Genomic DNA, 21,867 nt, shown 5'->3' on the forward strand with positions numbered 1-21,867 from the left:
TACACCCCCCTGCTGTGTCTGATCCTCTGTCCTGACACATACACCCCCCCACTGTGTCTGATCCTCTGTCCTGACACATACACCCCCCCCTGCTGTGTCTGATCCTCTGTCCTGACACATACACCGCCCCCCCCCCACTGTGTCTGATCCTCTGTCCTGACACATACACCCCCCCACTGTGTCTGATCCTCTGTCCTGACACATACACCCCCCCCTGCTGTGTCTGATCCTCTGTCCTGACACATACACCCCCCCTGCTGTGTCTGATACTCTGTCCTGACACATACACCCCCCCACTGTGTCTGATCCTCTGTCCTGACACATACACCCCCCCCCTGCTGTGTCTGATCCTCTGTCCTGACACATACACCCCCCCCCCCCACTGTGTCTGATCCTCTGTCCTGACACATACACCCCCCCCCGCTGTGTCTGATCCTCTGTCCTGACACATACACCCCCCCCTGCTGTGTCTGATCCTCTGTCCTGACACATACCCCCCCCCCTGCTGTGTCTGATCCTCTGTCCTGACACATACACCCCCCCCACTGTGTCTGATCCTCTGTCCTGACACATAAACCCCCCCTGCTGTGTCTGATCCTCTGTCCTGACCCCCCCCCCTGCTGTGTCTGATCCTCTGTCCTGACACCCCCCCCTGCTGTGTCTGATCCTCTGTCCTGACACATACACCCCCCCCCTACTGTGTCTGATCCTCTGTCCTGACACATACACCCCCCCCCCTGCTGTGTCGGATCCTCTGTCCTGACCCCCCCCCCTGCTGTGTCTGATCCTCTGTCCTGACACATACACCCCCCCCCCTGCTGTGTCTGATCCTCTGTCCTGACACATACACCCCCCCCCTGCTGTGTCTGATCCTCTGTCCTGACACATACACCCCCCCCCCTGCTGTGTCGGATCCTCTGTCCTGACACATACACCCCCCCCCCCCTGCTGTGTCGGATCCTCTGTCCTGACCCACCCCCCTGCTGTGTCTGATCCTCTGTCCTGACACATACACCCCCCCCCCTGCTGTGTCTGATCCTCTGTCCTGACACATACACCCCCCCCCTGCTGTGTCTGATCCTCTGTCCTGACACATACACCCCCCCCCCGCTGTGTCTGATCCTCTGTCCTGACACATACATCCCCCCCCCGCTGTGTCTGATCCTCTGTCCTGACACATACACCCCCCCCACTGTGTCTGATCCTCTGTCCTGACACATACACACCCCCCCCGCTGTGTCTGATCCTCTGTCCTGACACATACACCCCCCCCCCACTGTGTCTGATCCTCTGTCCTGACACATACACCCCCCCTGCTGTGTCTGATCCTCTGTCCTGACCCCCCTCCTGCTGTGTCTGATCCTCTGTCCTGACACCCCCCCCTGCTGTGTCTGATCCTCTGTCCTGACACATACACCCCCCCCCCACTGTGTCTGATCCTCTGTCCTGACACATACACCCCCCCTGCTGTCTGATCCTCTGTCCTGACACATACACCCCCCTGCTGTGTCTGATCCTCTGTCCTGACACATACACCCCCCCACTGTGTCTGATCCTCTGTCCTGACATACACCCCCCCCTGCTGTGTCTGATCCTCTGTCCTGACATATACACCGCCCCCCCACTGTGTCTGATCCTCTGTCCTGACACATACACCCCACCCACTGTGTCTGATCCTCTGTCCTGACACATACACCCCCCCCCGCTGTGTCTGATCCTCTGTCCTGACACATACATCCCCCCCGCTGTGTCTGATCCTCTGTCCTGACACATACACCCCCCCCACTGTGTCTGATCCTCTGTCCTGACACATACACCCCCCCTGCTGTGTCTGATCCTCTGTCCTGACCCCCCCCTGCTGTGTCTGATACTCTGTCCTGACACATACACCCCCCCCCTGCTGTGTCTGATCCTCTGTCCTGACACCCCCCCCTGCTGTGTCTGATCCTCTGTCCTGACACATACACCCCCCCCCACTGTGTCTGATCCTCTGTCCTGACACATACACCTCCCCTGCTGTGTCTGATCCTCTGTCCTGACCCCCCCTGCTGTGTCTGATACTCTGTCCTGACACATACACCCCCCCCTGCTGTGTCTGATCCTCTGTCCTGACACCCCCCCCTGCTGTGTCTGATCCTCTGTCCTGACACATACACCCCCCCCACTGTGTCTGATCCTCTGTCCTGACACATACACCCACCTGCTGTGTCTGATCCTCTGTCCTGACACATACATCCCCCCCCCCGCTGTGTCTGATCCTCTGTCCTGACACATACACCCCCCCCCGCTGTGTCTGATCCTCTGTCCTGACACATACACCCCCCCCTGCTGTGTCTGATCCTCTGTCCTGACACATACACCCCCCCACTGTGTCTGATCCTCTGTCCTGACACATACACCCCCCCTGCTGTGTCTGATCCTCTGTCCTGACACATACACCCCCCACTGTGTCTGATCCTCTGTCCTGACACATACACCCCCCCACTGTGTCTGATCCTCTGTCCTGACACATACACCCCCCGCTGTGTCTGATCCTCTGTCCTGACCCCCCCCTGCTGTGTCTGATCCTCTGTCCTGACACATACACCCCCCACTGTGTCTGATCCTCTGTCCTGACACATACACCCCCCCCTGCTGTGTCTGATCCTCTGTCCTGACACATACACCCCCCACTGTGTCTGATCCTCTGTCCTGACACATACACCCCCCCCCCGCTGTGTCTGATCCTCTGTCCTGACACATACACCCCCCCCCCCACTGTGTCTGATCCTCTGTCCTGACACATACACCCCCCCCTGCTGTGTCTGATCCTCTGTCCTGACCCCCCCCCCTGCTGTGTCTGATCCTCTGTCCTGACACCCCCCCCCTGCTGTGTCTGATCCTCTGTCCTGACACATACACCCCTCCCCCTGCTGTGTCTGATCCTCTGTCCTGACACATACACCCCCCCCCTGCTGTGTCGGATCCTCTGTCCTGACCCCCCCCCTGCTGTGTCTGATCCTCTGTCCTGACACATACACCCCCCCTGCTGTGTCTGATCCTCTGTCCTGACACATACACCCCCCCCCCTGCTGTGTCTGATCCTCTGTCCTGACACATACACCCCCCCCCTGCTGTGTCTGATCCTCTGTCCTGACACATACACCCCCCCCCCTGCTGTGTCGGATCCTCTGTCCTGACACATACACCCCCCCCCCCTGCTGTGTCGGATCCTCTGTCCTGACCCCCCCCCCCCCTGCTGTGTCTGATCCTCTGTCCTGACACATACACCCCCCCCCCTTCTGTGTCTGATCCTCTGTCCTGACACATACACCCCCCCCCCCTGCTGTGTCTGATCCTCTGTCCTGACACATACACCCCCCCCGCTGTGTCTGATCCTCTGTCCTGACACATACATCCCCCCCCCGCTGTGTCTGATCCTCTGTCCTGACACATACACCCCCCCCACTGTGTCTGATCCTCTGTCCTGACACATACACCCCCCCCCCCGCTGTGTCTGATCCTCTGTCCTGACACATACACCCCCCCCCCGCTGTGTCTGATCCTCTGTCCTGACCCCCCCCCTGCTGTGTCTGATACTCTGTCCTGACACATACACCCCCCCCCCCTGCTGTGTCTGATCCTCTGTCCTGACACCCCCCCTGCTGTGTCTGATCCTCTGTCCTGACACATACACCCCCCCCCACTGTGTCTGATCCTCTGTCCTGACACATACACCCCCCCTGCTGTCTGATCCTCTGTCCTGACACATACACCCCCCCGCTGTGTCTGATCCTCTGTCCTGACACATACACCCCCCTGCTGTGTCTGATCCTCTGTCCTGACACATACACCCCCCCACTGTGTCTGATCCTCTGTCCTGACACATACACCCCCCCCTGCTGTGTCTGATCCTCTGTCCTGACACATACACCGCCCCCCCCCACTGTGTCTGATCCTCTGTCCTGACACATACACCCCCCCCACTGTGTCTGATCCTCTGTCCTGACACATACACCCCCCCCTGCTGTGTCTGATCCTTTGTCCTGACACATACACCCCCCCTGCTGTGTCTGATACTCTGTCCTGACACATACACCCCCCCCACTGTGTCTGATCCTCTGTCCTGACACATACACCCCCCCCCTGCTGTGTCTGATCCTCTGTCCTGACACATACACCCCCCCCCCCCCCACTGTGTCTGATCCTCTGTCCTGACACATACACCCCCCCCCCGCTGTGTCTGATCCTCTGTCCTGACACATACACCCCCCCCTGCTGTGTCTGATCCTCTGTCCTGACACATACCCCCCCCCCTGCTGTGTCTGATCCTCTGTCCTGACACATACACCCCCCCCACTGTGTCTGATCCTCTGTCCTGACACATACACCCCCCCCACTGTGTCTGATCCTATGTCCTGACACATACACCCCCCCCTGCTGTGTCTGATCCTCTGTCCTGACCCCCCCCTGCTGTGTCTGATCCTCTGTCCTGACACCCCCCCCCTGCTGTGTCTGATCCTCTGTCCTGACACATACATCCCCCCCTGCTGTGTCTGATCCTCTGTCCTGACACATACATCCCCCCCTGCTGTGTCTGATCCTCTGTCCTGACACATACACCCCCCCCCCTGCTGTGTCTGATCCTCTGTCCTGACACATACACCCCCACGCTGTGTCTGATCCTCTGTCCTGACACATACATCCCCCCCCGCTGTGTCTGATCCTCTGTCCTGACACATACACCCCCCTGCTGTGTCTGATCCTCTGTCCTGACCCCCCCCTGCTGTCTGATCCTCTGTCCTGACACATACACCCCCCCCAGCTGTGTCTGATCCTCTGTCCTGACACATACACCCCCCCCCCGCTGTGTCTGATCCTCTGTCCTGACACCCCCCCCCCCCGCTGTGTCTGATCCTCTGTCCTGACACATACACCCCCCCCGCTGTGTCTGATCCTCTATCCTGACACCACCCCCCCGCTGTGTCTGATCCTCTGTCCTGACACCCCCCCCCTGCTGTGTCTGATCCTCTGTCCTGACACATACACCCCTCCCCCTGCTGTGTCTGATCCTCTGTCCTGACACATACACCCCCCCCCTGCTGTGTCGGATCCTCTGTCCTGACCCCCCCCCTGCTGTGTCTGATCCTCTGTCCTGACACATACACCCCCCCTGCTGTGTCTGATCCTCTGTCCTGACACATACACCCCCCCCCCCTGCTGTGTCTGATCCTCTGTCCTGACACATACACCCCCCCCCTGCTGTGTCTGATCCTCTGTCCTGACACATACACCCCCCCCCCTGCTGTGTTGGATCCTCTGTCCTGACACATACACCCCCCCCCCCTGCTGTGTCGGATCCTCTGTCCTGACCCCCCCCCCCTGCTGTGTCTGATCCTCTGTCCTGACACATACACCCCCCCCCCTTCTGTGTCTGATCCTCTGTCCTGACACATACACCCCCCCCCTGCTGTGTCTGATCCTCTGTCCTGACACATACACCCCCCCCGCTGTGTCTGATCCTCTGTCCTGACACATACATCCCCCCCCCGCTGTGTCTGATCCTCTGTCCTGACACATACACCCCCCCCACTGTGTCTGATCCTCTGTCCTGACACATACACCCCCCCCCCCGCTGTGTCTGATCCTCTGTCCTGACACATACACCCCCCCCCCCGCTGTGTCTGATCCTCTGTCCTGACCCCCCCCCTGCTGTGTCTGATACTCTGTCCTGACACATACACCCCCCCCCCCCTGCTGTGTCTGATCCTCTGTCCTGACACCCCCCCTGCTGTGTCTGATCCTCTGTCCTGACACATACACCCCCCCCCCACTGTGTCTGATCCTCTGTCCTGACACATACACCCCCCCTGCTGTCTGATCCTCTGTCCTGACACATACACCCCCCCGCTGTGTCTGATCCTCTGTCCTGACACATACACCCCCCTGCTGTGTCTGATCCTCTGTCCTGACACATACACCCCCCCACTGTGTCTGATCCTCTGTCCTGACACATACACCCCCCCCTGCTGTGTCTGATCCTCTGTCCTGACACATACACCGCCCCCCCCCACTGTGTCTGATCCTCTGTCCTGACACATACACCCCCCCCACTGTGTCTGATCCTCTGTCCTGACACATACACCCCCCCCTGCTGTCTGATCCTTTGTCCTGACACATACACCCCCCCTGCTGTGTCTGATACTCTGTCCTGACACATACACCCCCCCACTGTGTCTGATCCTCTGTCCTGACACATACACCCCCCCCTGCTGTGTCTGATCCTCTGTCCTGACACATACACCCCCCCCCCCCCACTGTGTCTGATCCTCTGTCCTGACACATACACCCCCCCCCGCTGTGTCTGATCCTCTGTCCTGACACATACACCCCCCCCTGCTGTGTCTGATCCTCTGTCCTGACACATACCCCCCCCCCTGCTGTGTCTGATCCTCTGTCCTGACACATACACCCCCCCCACTGTGTCTGATCCTCTGTCCTGACACATACACCCCCCCCCACTGTGTCTGATCCTATGTCCTGACACATACACCCCCCCCTGCTGTGTCTGATCCTCTGTCCTGACCCCCCCCTGCTGTGTCTGATCCTCTGTCCTGACACCCCCCCCCTGCTGTGTCTGATCCTCTGTCCTGACACATACACCCCCCTGCTGTGTCTGATCCTCTGTCCTGACCCCCCCCTGCTGTGTCTGATCCTCTGTCCTGACACATACCCCCCCCCCTGCTGTGTCTGATCCTCTGTCCTGACACATACACCCCCCCCACTGTGTCTGATCCTCTGTCCTGACACATACACCCCCCCCACTGTGTCTGATCCTATGTCCTGACACATACACCCCCCCCTGCTGTGTCTGATCCTCTGTCCTGACCCCCCCCTGCTGTGTCTGATCCTCTGTCCTGACACCCCCCCCCTGCTGTGTCTGATCCTCTGTCCTGACACATACACCCCCACGCTGTGTCTGATCCTCTGTCCTGACACATACATCCCCCCCCGCTGTGTCTGATCCTCTGTCCTGACACATACACCCCCCTGCTGTGTCTGATCCTCTGTCCTGACCCCCCCCTGCTGTCTGATCCTCTGTCCTGACACATACACCCCCCCCAGCTGTGTCTGATCCTCTGTCCTGACACATACACCCCCCCCCCGCTGTGTCTGATCCTCTGTCCTGACACCCCCCCCCCCGCTGTGTCTGATCCTCTGTCCTGACACATACACCCCCACGCTGTGTCTGATCCTCTGTCCTGACACATACATCCCCCCCCGCTGTGTCTGATCCTCTGTCCTGACACATACACCCCCCTGCTGTGTCTGATCCTCTGTCCTGACCCCCCCCTGCTGTCTGATCCTCTGTCCTGACACATACACCCCCCCCAGCTGTGTCTGATCCTCTGTCCTGACACATACACCCCCCCCCCGCTGTGTCTGATCCTCTGTCCTGACACCCCCCCCCCCCGCTGTGTCTGATCCTCTGTCCTGACACATACACCCCCCCCGCTGTGTCTGATCCTCTATCCTGACACCACCCCCCCGCTGTGTCTGATCCTCTGTCCTGACACCCCCCCCCTGCTGTGTCTGATCCTCTGTCCTGACACATACACCCCTCCCCCTGCTGTGTCTGATCCTCTGTCCTGACACATACACCCCCCCCCCTGCTGTGTCGGATCCTCTGTCCTGACCCCCCCCCTGCTGTGTCTGATCCTCTGTCCTGACACATACACCCCCCCTGCTGTGTCTGATCCTCTGTCCTGACACATACACCCCCCCCCCCCTGCTGTGTCTGATCCTCTGTCCTGACACATACACCCCCCCCCTGCTGTGTCTGATCCTCTGTCCTGACACATACACCCCCCCCCCTGCTGTGTCGGATCCTCTGTCCTGACACATACACCCCCCCCCCCTGCTGTGTCGGATCCTCTGTCCTGACCCCCCCCCCCCCTGCTGTGTCTGATCCTCTGTCCTGACACATACACCCCCCCCCCTTCTGTGTCTGATCCTCTGTCCTGACACATACACCCCCCCCCCTGCTGTGTCTGATCCTCTGTCCTGACACATACACCCCCCCCGCTGTGTCTGATCCTCTGTCCTGACACATACATCCCCCCCCCGCTGTGTCTGATCCTCTGTCCTGACACATACACCCCCCCCACTGTGTCTGATCCTCTGTCCTGACACATACACCCCCCCCCCCCGCTGTGTCTGATCCTCTGTCCTGACACATACACCCCCCCCCCCGCTGTGTCTGATCCTCTGTCCTGACCCCCCCCCTGCTGTGTCTGATACTCTGTCCTGACACATACACCCCCCCCCCCCTGCTGTGTCTGATCCTCTGTCCTGACACCCCCCCTGCTGTGTCTGATCCTCTGTCCTGACACATACACCCCCCCCCCACTGTGTCTGATCCTCTGTCCTGACACATACACCCCCCCTGCTGTCTGATCCTCTGTCCTGACACATACACCCCCCCGCTGTGTCTGATCCTCTGTCCTGACACATACACCCCCCTGCTGTGTCTGATCCTCTGTCCTGACACATACACCCCCCCACTGTGTCTGATCCTCTGTCCTGACACATACACCCCCCCCTGCTGTGTCTGATCCTCTGTCCTGACACATACACCGCCCCCCCCCACTGTGTCTGATCCTCTGTCCTGACACATACACCCCCCCCACTGTGTCTGATCCTCTGTCCTGACACATACACCCCCCCCTGCTGTGTCTGATCCTTTGTCCTGACACATACACCCCCCCTGCTGTGTCTGATACTCTGTCCTGACACATACACCCCCCCACTGTGTCTGATCCTCTGTCCTGACACATACACCCCCCCCCTGCTGTGTCTGATCCTCTGTCCTGACACATACACCCCCCCCCCCCACTGTGTCTGATCCTCTGTCCTGACACATACACCCCCCCCCGCTGTGTCTGATCCTCTGTCCTGACACATACACCCCCCCCTGCTGTGTCTGATCCTCTGTCCTGACACATACCCCCCCCCCTGCTGTGTCTGATCCTCTGTCCTGACACATACACCCCCCCCACTGTGTCTGATCCTCTGTCCTGACACATACACCCCCCCCCACTGTGTCTGATCCTATGTCCTGACACATACACCCCCCCCTGCTGTGTCTGATCCTCTGTCCTGACCCCCCCCTGCTGTGTCTGATCCTCTGTCCTGACACCCCACCCTGCTGTGTCTGATCCTCTGTCCTGACACATACACCCCCCTGCTGTGTCTGATCCTCTGTCCTGACCCCCCCCTGCTGTGTCTGATCCTCTGTCCTGACACATACCCCCCCCCCCTGCTGTGTCTGATCCTCTGTCCTGACACATACACCCCCCCCACTGTGTCTGATCCTCTGTCCTGACACATACACCCCCCCCACTGTGTCTGATCCTATGTCCTGACACATACACCCCCCCCTGCTGTGTCTGATCCTCTGTCCTGACCCCCCCCTGCTGTGTCTGATCCTCTGTCCTGACACCCCCCCCCTGCTGTGTCTGATCCTCTGTCCTGACACATACACCCCCACGCTGTGTCTGATCCTCTGTCCTGACACATACATCCCCCCCGCTGTGTCTGATCCTCTGTCCTGACACATACACCCCCCTGCTGTGTCTGATCCTCTGTCCTGACCCCCCCCTGCTGTCTGATCCTCTGTCCTGACACATACACCCCCCCCAGCTGTGTCTGATCCTCTGTCCTGACACATACACCCCCCCCCCCGCTGTGTCTGATCCTCTGTCCTGACACCCCCCCCCCCGCTGTGTCTGATCCTCTGTCCTGACACATACACCCCCCCCGCTGTGTCTGATCCTCTATCCTGACACCACCCCCCCGCTGTGTCTGATCCTCTGTCCTGACACATACACCCCCCCGCTGTGTCTGATCCTCTGTCCTGACACATACACCCCCCCCGCTGTGTCTGATCCTCTGTCCTGACACATACACCCACCCTGCTGTGTCTGATCCTCTGTCCTGATACATACACCCCCCCCCCCACTGTGTCTGATCCTCTGTCCTGACACATACACCCCCCCCGCTGTGTCTGATCCTCTGTCCTGACACATACACCCCCCCTGCTGTGTCTGATCCTCTGTCCTGACACATACACCCCCCCGCTGTGTCTGATCCTCTGTCCTGACACATACACCCCCCCCCCCACTGTGTCTGATCCTCTGTCCTGACACATACACCCCCCCCCCCACTGTGTCTGATCCTCTGTCCTGACACATACACCCCCCCCCACTGTGTCTGATCCTCTGTCCTGACACATACACCCCCCCCCACTGTGTCTGATCCTCTGTCCTGACACATACACCCCCCCCCACTGTGTCTGATCCTCTGTCCTGACACATACACCCCCCCCCCACTGTGTCTGATCCTCTGTCCTGGCACATACACCCCCCCTACTGTGTCTGATCCTCTGTCCTGACACATACACCCCCTCCACTGTGTCTGATCCTCTGTCCTGACACATACACCCCCCCTGCTGTGTTTGATCCTCTGTCCTGACACATACACCCCCCCCCCCACTGTGTCTGATCCTCTGTCCTGACACATACACCCCCCCCCCCACTGTGTCTGATCCTCTGTCCTGACACATACACCCCCCCCGCTGTGTCTGATCCTCTGTCCTGACACATACACCCCCCCCCCCACTGTGTCTGATCCTCTGTCCTGACACATACACCCCCCCCCCCACTGTGTCTGATCCTCTGTCCTGACACATACACCCCCCCACTGTGTCTGATCCTCTGTCCTGACACATACACCCCCCCGCTGTGTCTGATCCTCTGTCCTGACACATACACCCCCCCCCCCTGCTGTGTCTGATCCTCTGTCCTGACACCCCACCCCTGCTGTGTCTGATCCTCTGTCCTGACACATACAACTCCCCCCCTGCTGTGTCTGATCCTCTGTCCTGACACATACACCGCCCCCCCTGCTGTGTCTGATCCTCTGTCCTGACACATACAACTCCCCCCCCTGCTGTGTCTGATCCTCTGTCCTGACACATACACACCCCCCCCCCCCGGCTGTGTCTGATCCTCTGTCCTGACACATACACCCCCCCACTGTGTCTGATCCTCTGTCCTGACACATACACCCCCCGCCCCCGCTGTGTCTGATCCTCTGTCCTGACACATACACCCCCCCCCCCCGCTGTGTCTGATCCTCTGTCCTGACACATACACCCCCCCACTGTGTCTGATCCTCTGTCCTGACACATACACCCCCCCGCTGTGTCTGATCCTCTGTCCTGACACATACACCCCCCCCCTGCTGTGTCTGATCCTCTGTCCTGACACCCCACCCCTGCTGTGTCTGATCCTCTGTCCTGACACATACAACTCCCCCCCCCACTGTGTCTGATCCTCTGTCCTGACACATACAACCCCCTGCTGTCTGATCCTCTGTCCTGACACATACACCCCCCCACTGTGTCTGATCCTCTGTCCTGACACATACACCCCCCTGCTGTGTCTGATCCTCTGTCCTTACACATACACCCCCCCCTGCTGTGTCTGATCCTCTGTCCTGACACATACACCGCCCCCCCACTGTGTCTGATCCTCTGTCCTGACACATACACCCCCCCCACTGTGTCTGATCCTCTGTCCTGACACATACACCCCCCCTGCTGTGTCTGATCCTCTGTCCTGACACATACACCCCCCCTGCTGTGTCTGATCCTCTGTCCTGACACATACACCCCCCCCCGCTGTGTCTGATCCTCTGTCCTGACACCCCCCCCTGCTGTGTCTGATCCTCTGTCCTGACACATACACCCCCCCCCCCTGCTGTGTCTGATCCTCTGTCCTGACACATACACCCCCCCCGCTGTGTCTGATCCTCTGTCCTGACACATACACCCCCCCCCTGCTGTGTCTGATACTCTGTCCTGACACCCCCCCTGCTGTGTCTGATCCTCTGTCCTGACACATACACCCCCCCTGCTGTGTCTGATCCTCTGTCCTGACACATACACCCCCCCTGCTGTGTCTGATCCTCTGTCCTGACACATACACCCCCCCCCCCCGCTGTGTCTGATCCTCTGTCCTGACACATACAACCCCCCCCTGCTGTGTCTGATCCTCTGTCCTGACATATACACCCCCCCCTGCTGTGTCTGATCCTCTGTCCTGACACATACACCGCCCGCTGTGTCTGATCCTCTGTCCTGACACATACACCGCCCCGCTGTGTCTGATCCTCTGTCCTGACACATACACCGCCCCGCTGTGTCTGATCCTCTGTCCTGACACATACACCCCCCCCCTGCTGTGTCTGATCCTCTGTCCTGACACATATACCCCCCCCCTGCTGTGTCTGATCCTCTGTCCTGACACATACACCCCCCCCCACTGTGTCTGATCCTCTGTCCTGACACATACACCCCCCCCCCCACTGTGTCTGATCCTCTGTCCTGACACATACACCCCCCCACTGTGTCTGATCCTCTGTCCTGACACATACACCCCCCCGCTGTGTCTGATCCTCTGTCCTGACACATACACCCCCCCCCCTGCTGTGTCTGATCCTCTGTCCTGACACCCCACCCCTGCTGTGTCTGATCCTCTGTCCTGACACATACAACTCCCCCCCCCTGCTGTGTCTAATCCTCTGTCCTGACACATACACCGCCCCCCCTGCTGTGTCTGATCCTCTGTCCTGACACATACAACTCCCCCCCCTGCTGTGTCTGATCCTCTGTCCTGACACATACACCCCCCCCCCCGCTGTGTCTGATCCTCTGTCCTGACACATACACCCCCCCCGCTGTGTCTGATCCTCTGTCCTGACACATACACCCCCCCCCCTGCTGTGTCTGATCCTCTGTCCTGACACATACACCCCCCCCGCTGTGTCTGATCCTCTGTCCTGACACATACACCCCCCCCCTGCTGTGTCTGATCCTCTGTCCTGACACATACAACTCCCCCCCCCCCACTGTGTCTGATCCTCTGTCCTGACACATACACCCCCCCTGCTGTCTGATCCTCTGTCCTGACACATACACCCCCCCACTGTGTCTGATCCTCTGTCCTTACACATACACCCCCCCCTGCTGTGTCTGATCCTCTGTCCTGACACATACACCGCCCCCCACTGTGTCTGATCCTCTGTCCTGACACATACACCCCCCCCACTGTGTCTGATCCTCTGTCCTGACACATACACCCCCCTGCTGTGTCTGATCCTCTGTCCTGACACATACACCCCCCCTGCTGTGTCTGATCCTCTGTCCTGACACATACACCCCCCCCGCTGTGTCTGATCCTCTGTCCTGACACCCCCCCCTGCTGTGTCTGATCCTCTGTCCTGACACATACACCCCCCTGCTGTGTCTGATCCTCTGTCCTGACACATACACCCCCCCTGCTGTGTCTGATCTCTGTCCTGACACATACACCCCCCCCCCCGCTGTGTCTGATCCTCTGTCCTGACACATACACACCCCCCGCTGTGTCTGATCCTCTATCCTGACACATACACCCCCCCCCCTGCTGTGTCTGATACTCTGTCCTGACACCCCCCCCTGCTGTGTCTGATCCTCTGTCCTGACACATACACCCCCCCCTGCTGTGTCTGATCCTCTGTCCTGACACATACACCCCCCTGCTGTGTCTGATCCTCTGTCCTGACACATACACCCCCCCCCGCTGTGTCTGATCCTCTGTCCTGACACATACACCCCCCCCCTGCTGTGTCTGATCCTCTGTCCTGACATATACACCCCCCTGCTGTGTCTGATCCTCTGTCCTGACACATACACCGCCCGCTGTGTCTGATCCTCTGTCCTGACACATACACCCCCCCCCCCCTGCTGTGTCTGATCCTCTGTCCTGACACATATACCCCCCCCTGCTGTGTCTGATCCTCTGTCCTGACACATACACCCCCCCCGCTGTGTCTGATACTCTGTCCTGACACATACACCCCCCCCACTGTCTCTGATCCTCTGTCCTGACACATACACCCCCCCCCCCCCGCTGTGTCTGATCCTCTGTCCTGACACATACACCCCCCCCCCTGCTGTGTCTGATCCTCTGTCCTGACACATACACCCCCCCCGCTGTGTCTGATCCTCTGTCCTGACACATACACCCCCCCCCCCCACTGTGTCTGATCCTCTGTCCTGACACATACACCCCCCCTGCTGTGTCCGATCATCTGTCCTGACACATACCCCCCCCCCCCTGCTGTGTCTGATCTCTGTCCTGACACATACACCGCCCCCCCTGCTGTGTCTGATCCTCTGTCCTGACACATACAACTCCCCCCCCTGCTGTGTCTGATCCTCTGTCCTGACACATACACCCCCCCCCCCGCTGTGTCTGATCCTCTGTCCTGACACATACACCCCCCCCCCGCTGTGTCTGATCCTCTGTCCTGACACATACACCCCCCCCACTGTGTCTGATCCTCTGTCCTGACACATACACCCCCCCCCCGCTGTGTCTGATCCTCTGTCCTGACACATACACCCCCCCCCCGCTGTGTCTGATCTCTGTCCTGACACATACACCCCCCCCACTGTGTCTGATCCTCTGTCCTGACACATACACCCCCCCGCTGTGTCTGATCCTCTGTCCTGACACATACACCCCCCCCCTGCTGTGTCTGATCCTCTGTCCCTGACACCCCACCCCTGCTGTGTCTGATCCTCTGTCCTGACACATACAACTCCCCCCCCCACTGTGTCTGATCCTCTGTCCTGACACATACAACCCCCTGCTGTCTGATCCTCTGTCCTGACACATACACCCCCCCACTGTGTCTGATCCTCTGTCCTGACACATACACCCCCCTGCTGTGTCTGATCCTCTGTCCTGACACATACACCCCCCTGCTGTGTCTGATCCTCTGTCCTTACACATACACCCCCCCCTGCTGTGTCTGATCCTCTGTCCTGACACATACACCGCCCCCCCACTGTGTCTGATCCTCTGTCCTGACACATACACCCCCCCACTGTGTCTGATCCTCTGTCCTGACACATACACCCCCCTGCTGTGTCTGATCCTCTGTCCTGACACATACACCCCCCCTGCTGTGTCTGATCCTCTGTCCTGACACATACACCCCCCCCCCGCTGTGTCTGATCCTCTGTCCTGACACCCCCCCCTGCTGTGTCTGATCCTCTGTCCTGACACATACACCCCCCCCCTGCTGTGTCTGATCCTCTGTCCTGACACATACACCCCCCCTGCTGTGTCTGATCCTCTGTCCTGACACATACACCCCCCCCGCCCGCTGTGTCTGATCCTCTGTCTGACACATACACCCCCCCCCGCTGTGTCTGATCCTCTGTCCTGACACATACACCCCCCCCCCTGCTGTGTCTGATCCTCTGTCCTGACATATACACCCCCCCTGCTGTGTCTGATCCTCTTCCTGACACATACACCGCCCCGCTGTGTCTGATCCTCTGTCCTGACACATACACCGCCCCGCTGTGTCTGATCCTCTGTCCTGACACATACACCCCCCCCCTGCTGTGTCTGATCCTCTGTCCTGACACATATACCCCCCCCCCCGCTGTGTCTGATCCTCTGTCCTGACACATACACCCCCCCCCACTGTGTCAGATCCTCTGTCCTGACACATACACCCCCCCCCCACTGTGTCTGATCCTCTGTCCTGACACATAACGACCCCCCCCACTGTGTCTGATCCTCTGTCCTGACACATACACCCCCCCGCTGTGTCTGATCCTCTGTCCTGACACATACACCCCCCCCCCTGCTGTGTCTGATCCTCTGTCCTGACACATACAACTCCCCCCCCTGCTGTGTCTGATCCTCTGTCCTGACACATACAACTCCCCCCCCTGCTGTGTCTGATCCTCTGTCCTGACACATACACCCCCACCCCTGCTGTGTCTGATCCTCTGTCCTGACACATACAACTCCCCCCCCCTGCTGTGTCTGATCCTCTGTCCTGACACATACACCGCCCCCCCTGCTGTGTCTGATCCTCTGTCCTGACACATACAACTCCCCCCCCTGCTGTGTCTGATCCTCTGTCCTGACACATACACCCCCCCCCCGCTGTGTCTGATCCTCTGTCCTGACACATACACCCCCCCACTGTGTCTGATCCTCTGTCCTGACACATACACCCCCCCCCCCGCTGTGTCTGATCCTCTGTCCTGACACATACACCCCCCCCCCGCTGTGTCTGATCCTCTGTCCTGACACATACACCCCCCACTGTGTCTGATCCTCTGTCCTGACACATACACCCCCCCGCTGTGTCTGATCCTCTGTCCTGGACACATACACCCCCCCCCCTGCTGTGTCTGATCCTCTGTCCTGACACCCCCACCCCTGCTGTGTCTGATCCTCTGTCCTGACACATACAACTCCCCCCCCCCCACTGTGTCTGATCCTCTGTCCTGACACATACACCCCCCCTGCTGACTGATCCTCTGTCCTGACACATACACCCCCCCACTGTGTCTGATCCTCTGTCCTTACACATACACCCCCCCCTGCTGTGTCTGATCCTCTGTCCTGACACATACACCGCCCCCCCACTGTGTCTGATCCTCTGTCCTGACACATACACCCCCCCACTGTGTCTGATCCTCTGTCCTGACACATACACCCCCCCCTGCTGTGTCTGATCCTCTGTCCTGACACATACACCCCCCCCGCTGTGTCTGATCCTCTGTCCTGACACCCCCCCCTGCTGTGTCTGATCCTCTGTCCCTGACACATACACCCCCCCCCCCTGCTGTGTCTGATCCTCTGTCCTGACACATACACCCCCCCGCTGTGTCTGATCCTCTATCCTGACACATACACCCCCCCTGCTGTGTCTGATACTCTGTCCTGACACCCCCCCTGCTGTGTCTGATCCTCTGTCCTGACACATACACCCCCCCCTGCTGTGTCTGATCCTCTGTCCTGACACATACACCCCCCCTGCTGTGTCTGATCCTCTGTCCTGACACATACACCCCCCCCCCGCTGTGTCTGATCCTCTGTCCTGACACATACACCCCCCCCCCTGCTGTGTCTGATCCTCTGTCCTGACATATACACCCCCCCTGCTGTGTCTGATCCTCTGTCCTGACACATACACCGCCCGCTGTGTCTGATCCTCTGTCCTGACACATACACCCCCCCCTGCTGTGTCTGATCCTCTGTCCTGACACATACACCCCCCCCCCTGCGGTGTCTGATCCTCTGTCCTGACACATACACCCCCCCACTGTGTCTGATCCTCTGTCCTGACACATACACCCCCCCCCCCGCTGTGTCTGATCCTCTGTCCTGACACATACACCCCCCCCTGCTGTGTCTGATCCTCTGTCCTGACACATACACCCCCCCGCTGTGTCTGATCCTCTGTCCTGACACATACACCCCCCACTGTGTCTGATACTCTGTCCTGACACCCCCCCTGCTGTGTCTGATCCTCTGTCCTGACACATACACCCCCCCTGCTGTGTCTGATCCTCTGTCCTGACACATACACCCCCCTGCTGTGTCTGATCCTCTGTCCTGACACATACACCCCCCCCCGCTGTGTCTGATCCTCTGTCCTGACACATACACCCCCCCCCCCTGCTGTGTCTGATCCTCTGTCCTGACATATACACCCCCCTGCTGTGTCTGATCCTCTGTCCTGACACATACACCGCCCCGCTGTGTCTGATCCTCTGTCCTGACACATACACCCCCCCTGCTGTGTCTGATCCTCTGTCCTGACACATACACCCCCCCTGCTGTGTCTGATCCTCTGTCCTGACACATACACCCCCCCTGCTGTGTCTGATCCTCTGTCCTGACACATACACCCCCCCCCCCTGCTGTGTCTGATCCTCTGTCCTGACACATACACCCCCCCCCGCTGTGTCTGATCCTCTGTCCTGACACATACACCCCCCCCCCCCGCTGTGTCTGATCCTCTGTCCTGACACATACACCCCCCCACTGTGTCTGATCTCTGTCCTGACACATACACCCCCCCACTGTGTCTGATCCTCTGTCCTGACACATACACCCCCCCCCCCACTGTGTCTGATCCTCTGTCCTGACACATACACCCCCACCCCTGCTGTGTCTGATCCTCTGTCCTGACACATACAACTCCCCCCCCCCTGCTGTGTCTGATCCTCTGTCCTGACACATACACCGCCCCCCCTGCTGTGTCTGATCCTCTGTCCTGACACATACAACTCCCCCCCTGCTGTGTCTGATCCTCTGTCCTGACACATACACCCCCCCCCCGCTGTGTCTGATCCTCTGTCCTGACACATACACCCCCCCCACTGTGTCTGATCCTCTGTCCTGACACATACACCCCCCCCCCGCTGTGTCTGATCCTCTGTCCTGACACATACACCCCCCCCCCGCTGTGTCTGATCCTCTGTCCTGACACATACACCCCCCCACTGTGTCTGATCCTCTGTCCTGACACATACACCCCCCCGCTGTGTCTGATCCTCTGTCCTGACACATACACCCCCCCCCTGCTGTGTCTGATCCTCTGTCCTGACACCCCACCCCTGCTGTGTCTGATCCTCTGTCCTGACACATACAACTCCCCCCCCCCACTGTGTCTGATCCTCTGTCCTGACACATACACCCCCCTGCTGTCTGATCCTCTGTCCTGACACATACACCCCCCCACTGTGTCTGATCCTCTGTCCTTACACATACACCCCCCCCTGCTGTGTCTGATCCTCTGTCCTGACACATACACCGCCCCCCCACTGTGTCTGATCCTCTGTCCTGACACATACACCCCCCCACTGTGTCTGATCCTCTGTCCTGACACATACACCCCCCCTGCTGTGTCTGATCCTCTGTCCTGACACATACACCCCCCCCGCTGTGTCTGATCCTCTGTCCTGACACCCCCCCCTGCTGTGTCTGATCCTCTGTCCTGACACATACACCCCCCCCCTGCTGTGTCTGATCCTCTGTCCTGACACATACACCCCCCCCGCTGTGTCTGATCCTCTATCCTGACACATACACCCCCCCTGCTGTGTCTGATTACTCTGTCCTGACACCCCCCTGCTGTGTCTGATCCTCTGTCCTGACACATACACCCCCCCTGCTGTGTCTGATCCTCTGTCCTGACACATACACCCCCCCTGCTGTGTCTGATCCTCTGTCCTGACACATACAACCCCCCCCCCGCTGTGTCTGATCCTCTGTCCTGACACATACACCCCCCCCCCTGCTGTGTCTGATCCTCTGTCCTGACATATACACCCCCCCCTGCTGTGTCTGATCCTCTGTCCTGACACATACACCGCCCGCTGTGTCTGATCCTCTGTCCTGACACATACACCCCCCCCCTGCTGTGTCTGATCCTCTGTCCTGACACATACACCCCCCCCCCTGCGGTGTCTGATCCTCTGTCCTGACACATACACCCCCCCACTGTGTCTGATCCTCTGTCCTGACACATACACCCCCCCCCCCCCCGCTGTGTCTGATCCTCTGTCCTGACACATACACCCCCCCCCTGCTGTGTCTGATCCTCTGTCCTGACACATACACCCCCCCCGCTGTGTCTGATCCTCTGTCCTGACACATACACCCCCCACTGTGTCTGATACTCTGTCCTGACACCCCCCCTGCTGTGTCTGATCCTCTGTCCTGACACATACACCCCCCCCTGCTGTGTCTGATCCTCTGTCCTGACACATACACCCCCCTGCTGTGTCTGATCCTCTGTCCTGACACATACACCCCCCCCCCCGCTGTGTCTGATCCTCTGTCCTGACACATACACCCCCCCCCCTGCTGTGTCTGATCCTCTGTCCTGACATATACACCCCCCCTGCTGTGTCTGATCCTCTGTCCTGACACATACACCGCCCCGCTGTGTCTGATCCTCTGTCCTGACACATACACCCCCCCCTGCTGTGCTGATCCTCTGTCCTGACACATACACCCCCCCTGCTGTGTCTGATCCTCTGTCCTGACACATACACCCCCCCCTGCTGTGTCTGATCCTCTGTCCTGACACATACACCCCCCCCCCTGCTGTGTCTGATCCTCTGTCCTGACACATACACCCCCCCCCGCTGTGTCTGATCTCTGTCCTGACACATACACCCCCCCCCCCCGCTGTGTCTGATCCTCTGTCCTGACACATACACCCCCCCACTGTGTCTGATCCTCTGTCCTGACACATACACCCCCCCCACTGTGTCTGATCCTCTGTCCTGACACATACACCCCCCCCCCCACTGTGTCTGATCCTCTGTCCTGACACATACACCCCCCCCTGCTGTGTCCGATCCTCTGTCCTGACACATACACCCCCCCCTGCTGTGTCCGATCCTCTGTCCTGGGGTCAGTTCTTACCCTTGAGCGGGGGCAGTTTGTGCAGCTCCCTGTTTTTGGGCCGGGGTAAGTTAGGGTGCAGGGGGCAGTTCTTACCCTTGAGCGGGGGCAGTTTGTGCAGCTCCCTGTTTTTGGGCCGGGGTAAGTTAGGGTGCAGGGGCAGTTCTTACCCTTGAGCGGGGGCAAGTTTGTGCAGCTCCCTGTTTTTGGGCCGGGGTAAGTTAGGGTGCAGGGGGCAGTTCTTACCCTTGAGCGGGGGCAGTTTGTGCAGCTCCCTGTTTTTGGGCCGGGGTAAGTTAGGGTGCAGGGGGCAGTTCTTACCCTTGAGCGGGGGCAGTTTGTGCAGCTCCCTGTTTTTGGGCCGGGGTAAGTTAGGGTGCAGGGGGCAGTTCTTACCCTTGAGCGGGGGCAGTTTGTGCAGCTCCCTGTTTTTGGGCCGGGGTAAGTTAGGGTGCAGGGGGCAGTTTCTTACCCTTGAGCGGGGGCAGTTTGTGCAGCTCCCTGTTTTTGGGCCGGGGTAAGTTAGGGTGCAGGGGCAGTTCTTACCCTTGAGCGGGGGCAGTTTGTGCAGCTCCCTGTTTTTGGGCCGGGGTAAGTTAGGGTGCAGGGGGCAGTTCTTACCCTTGAGCGGGGGCAGTTTGTGCAGCTCCTGTTTTTGGGCCGGGGTAAGTTAGGGTGCAGGGGGCAGTTCTTACCCTTGAGCGGGGGCAGTTTGTGCAGCTCCCTGTTTTTGGGCGGGGTAAGTTAGGGTGCAGGGGGCAGTTCTTACCCTTGAGCGGGGGCAGTTTGTGCAGCTCCCTGTTTTTGGGCCGGGGTAAGTTAGGGTGCAGGGGGCAGTTCTTACCCTTGAGCGGGGGCAGTTTGTGCAGCTCCCTGTTTTTGGGCCGGGGGTAAGTTAGGGTGCAGGGGGCAGTTCTTACCCTGAGCGGGGGCAGTTTGTGCAGCTCCTGTTTTTGGGCCGGGGTAAGTTAGGGTGCAGGGGGCAGTTCTTACCTTGAGCGGGGGCAGTTTGTGCAGCTCCCTGTTTTTGGTCAGGCTGAATCGGGACGAGCTATGCCGGCGCTCTCTCTTTCCGATCTGCGGGCCGCCGCCATACTGGATCTTGTTGAGCTGGGTGGGAGGGGGAGCGCTGGGACTGGGGCGCTTATTTACCCCCTGGGGCACCTGTAGGGAGAAGAACGGGGTGAGTGTTACTGTGCAGAGAGGAGACCGGCGGGTGCATCGGGTAAATGAGTGAGAGGAGCGAGTCGCTCTGCTCTGAAGGATAGGGAGGGGTAAGGATAGCGAATACTCAAAGAAGCCGGGGTAACGAAAGTGAGTACTCACAGCAGGGGAGGGGTAAGGATAGTGAGTACTCACAGCAGGGAGGGGTAAGGATAGTGAGTACTCACAGCAGGGGAGGGGTAAGGATAGTGAGTACTCACAGCAGGGGTGGTAACGATAGTGAGTACAGAGCAGGGGGGGGTAACGATAGTGAGTACTCACAGCAGGGGGTAAGAACAGCAAGTACTCACAGCAGGGGGGGGGGGTAAGTATTATGAGTGCT

The 21,867-nt window shown here is 59.3% G+C and overlaps 1 protein-coding gene across 1 annotated transcript in view; it reads right to left on the reverse strand.

The window, feature by feature from the left end:
- Positions 1-20,380, reverse strand: part of LOC142475942 (serine/threonine-protein phosphatase 2A 56 kDa regulatory subunit delta isoform-like) — a 50,685-nt gene extending 30,305 nt beyond the window's left edge. The window contains exon 1 of the mRNA XM_075581605.1: positions 20,343-20,380. The gene's annotated coding sequence lies outside the window, so the exon portion shown is untranslated. The remainder of the gene's footprint in view (positions 1-20,342) is intronic.
- Between the last annotated feature and the right edge of the window lie 1,487 nt (positions 20,381-21,867).

The sequence above is a fragment of the Ascaphus truei genome, unplaced genomic scaffold, assembly GCF_040206685.1.
Source record: "Ascaphus truei isolate aAscTru1 unplaced genomic scaffold, aAscTru1.hap1 HAP1_SCAFFOLD_1444, whole genome shotgun sequence".
NCBI classification, from domain to species: Eukaryota; Metazoa; Chordata; class Amphibia; order Anura; family Ascaphidae; genus Ascaphus; species Ascaphus truei.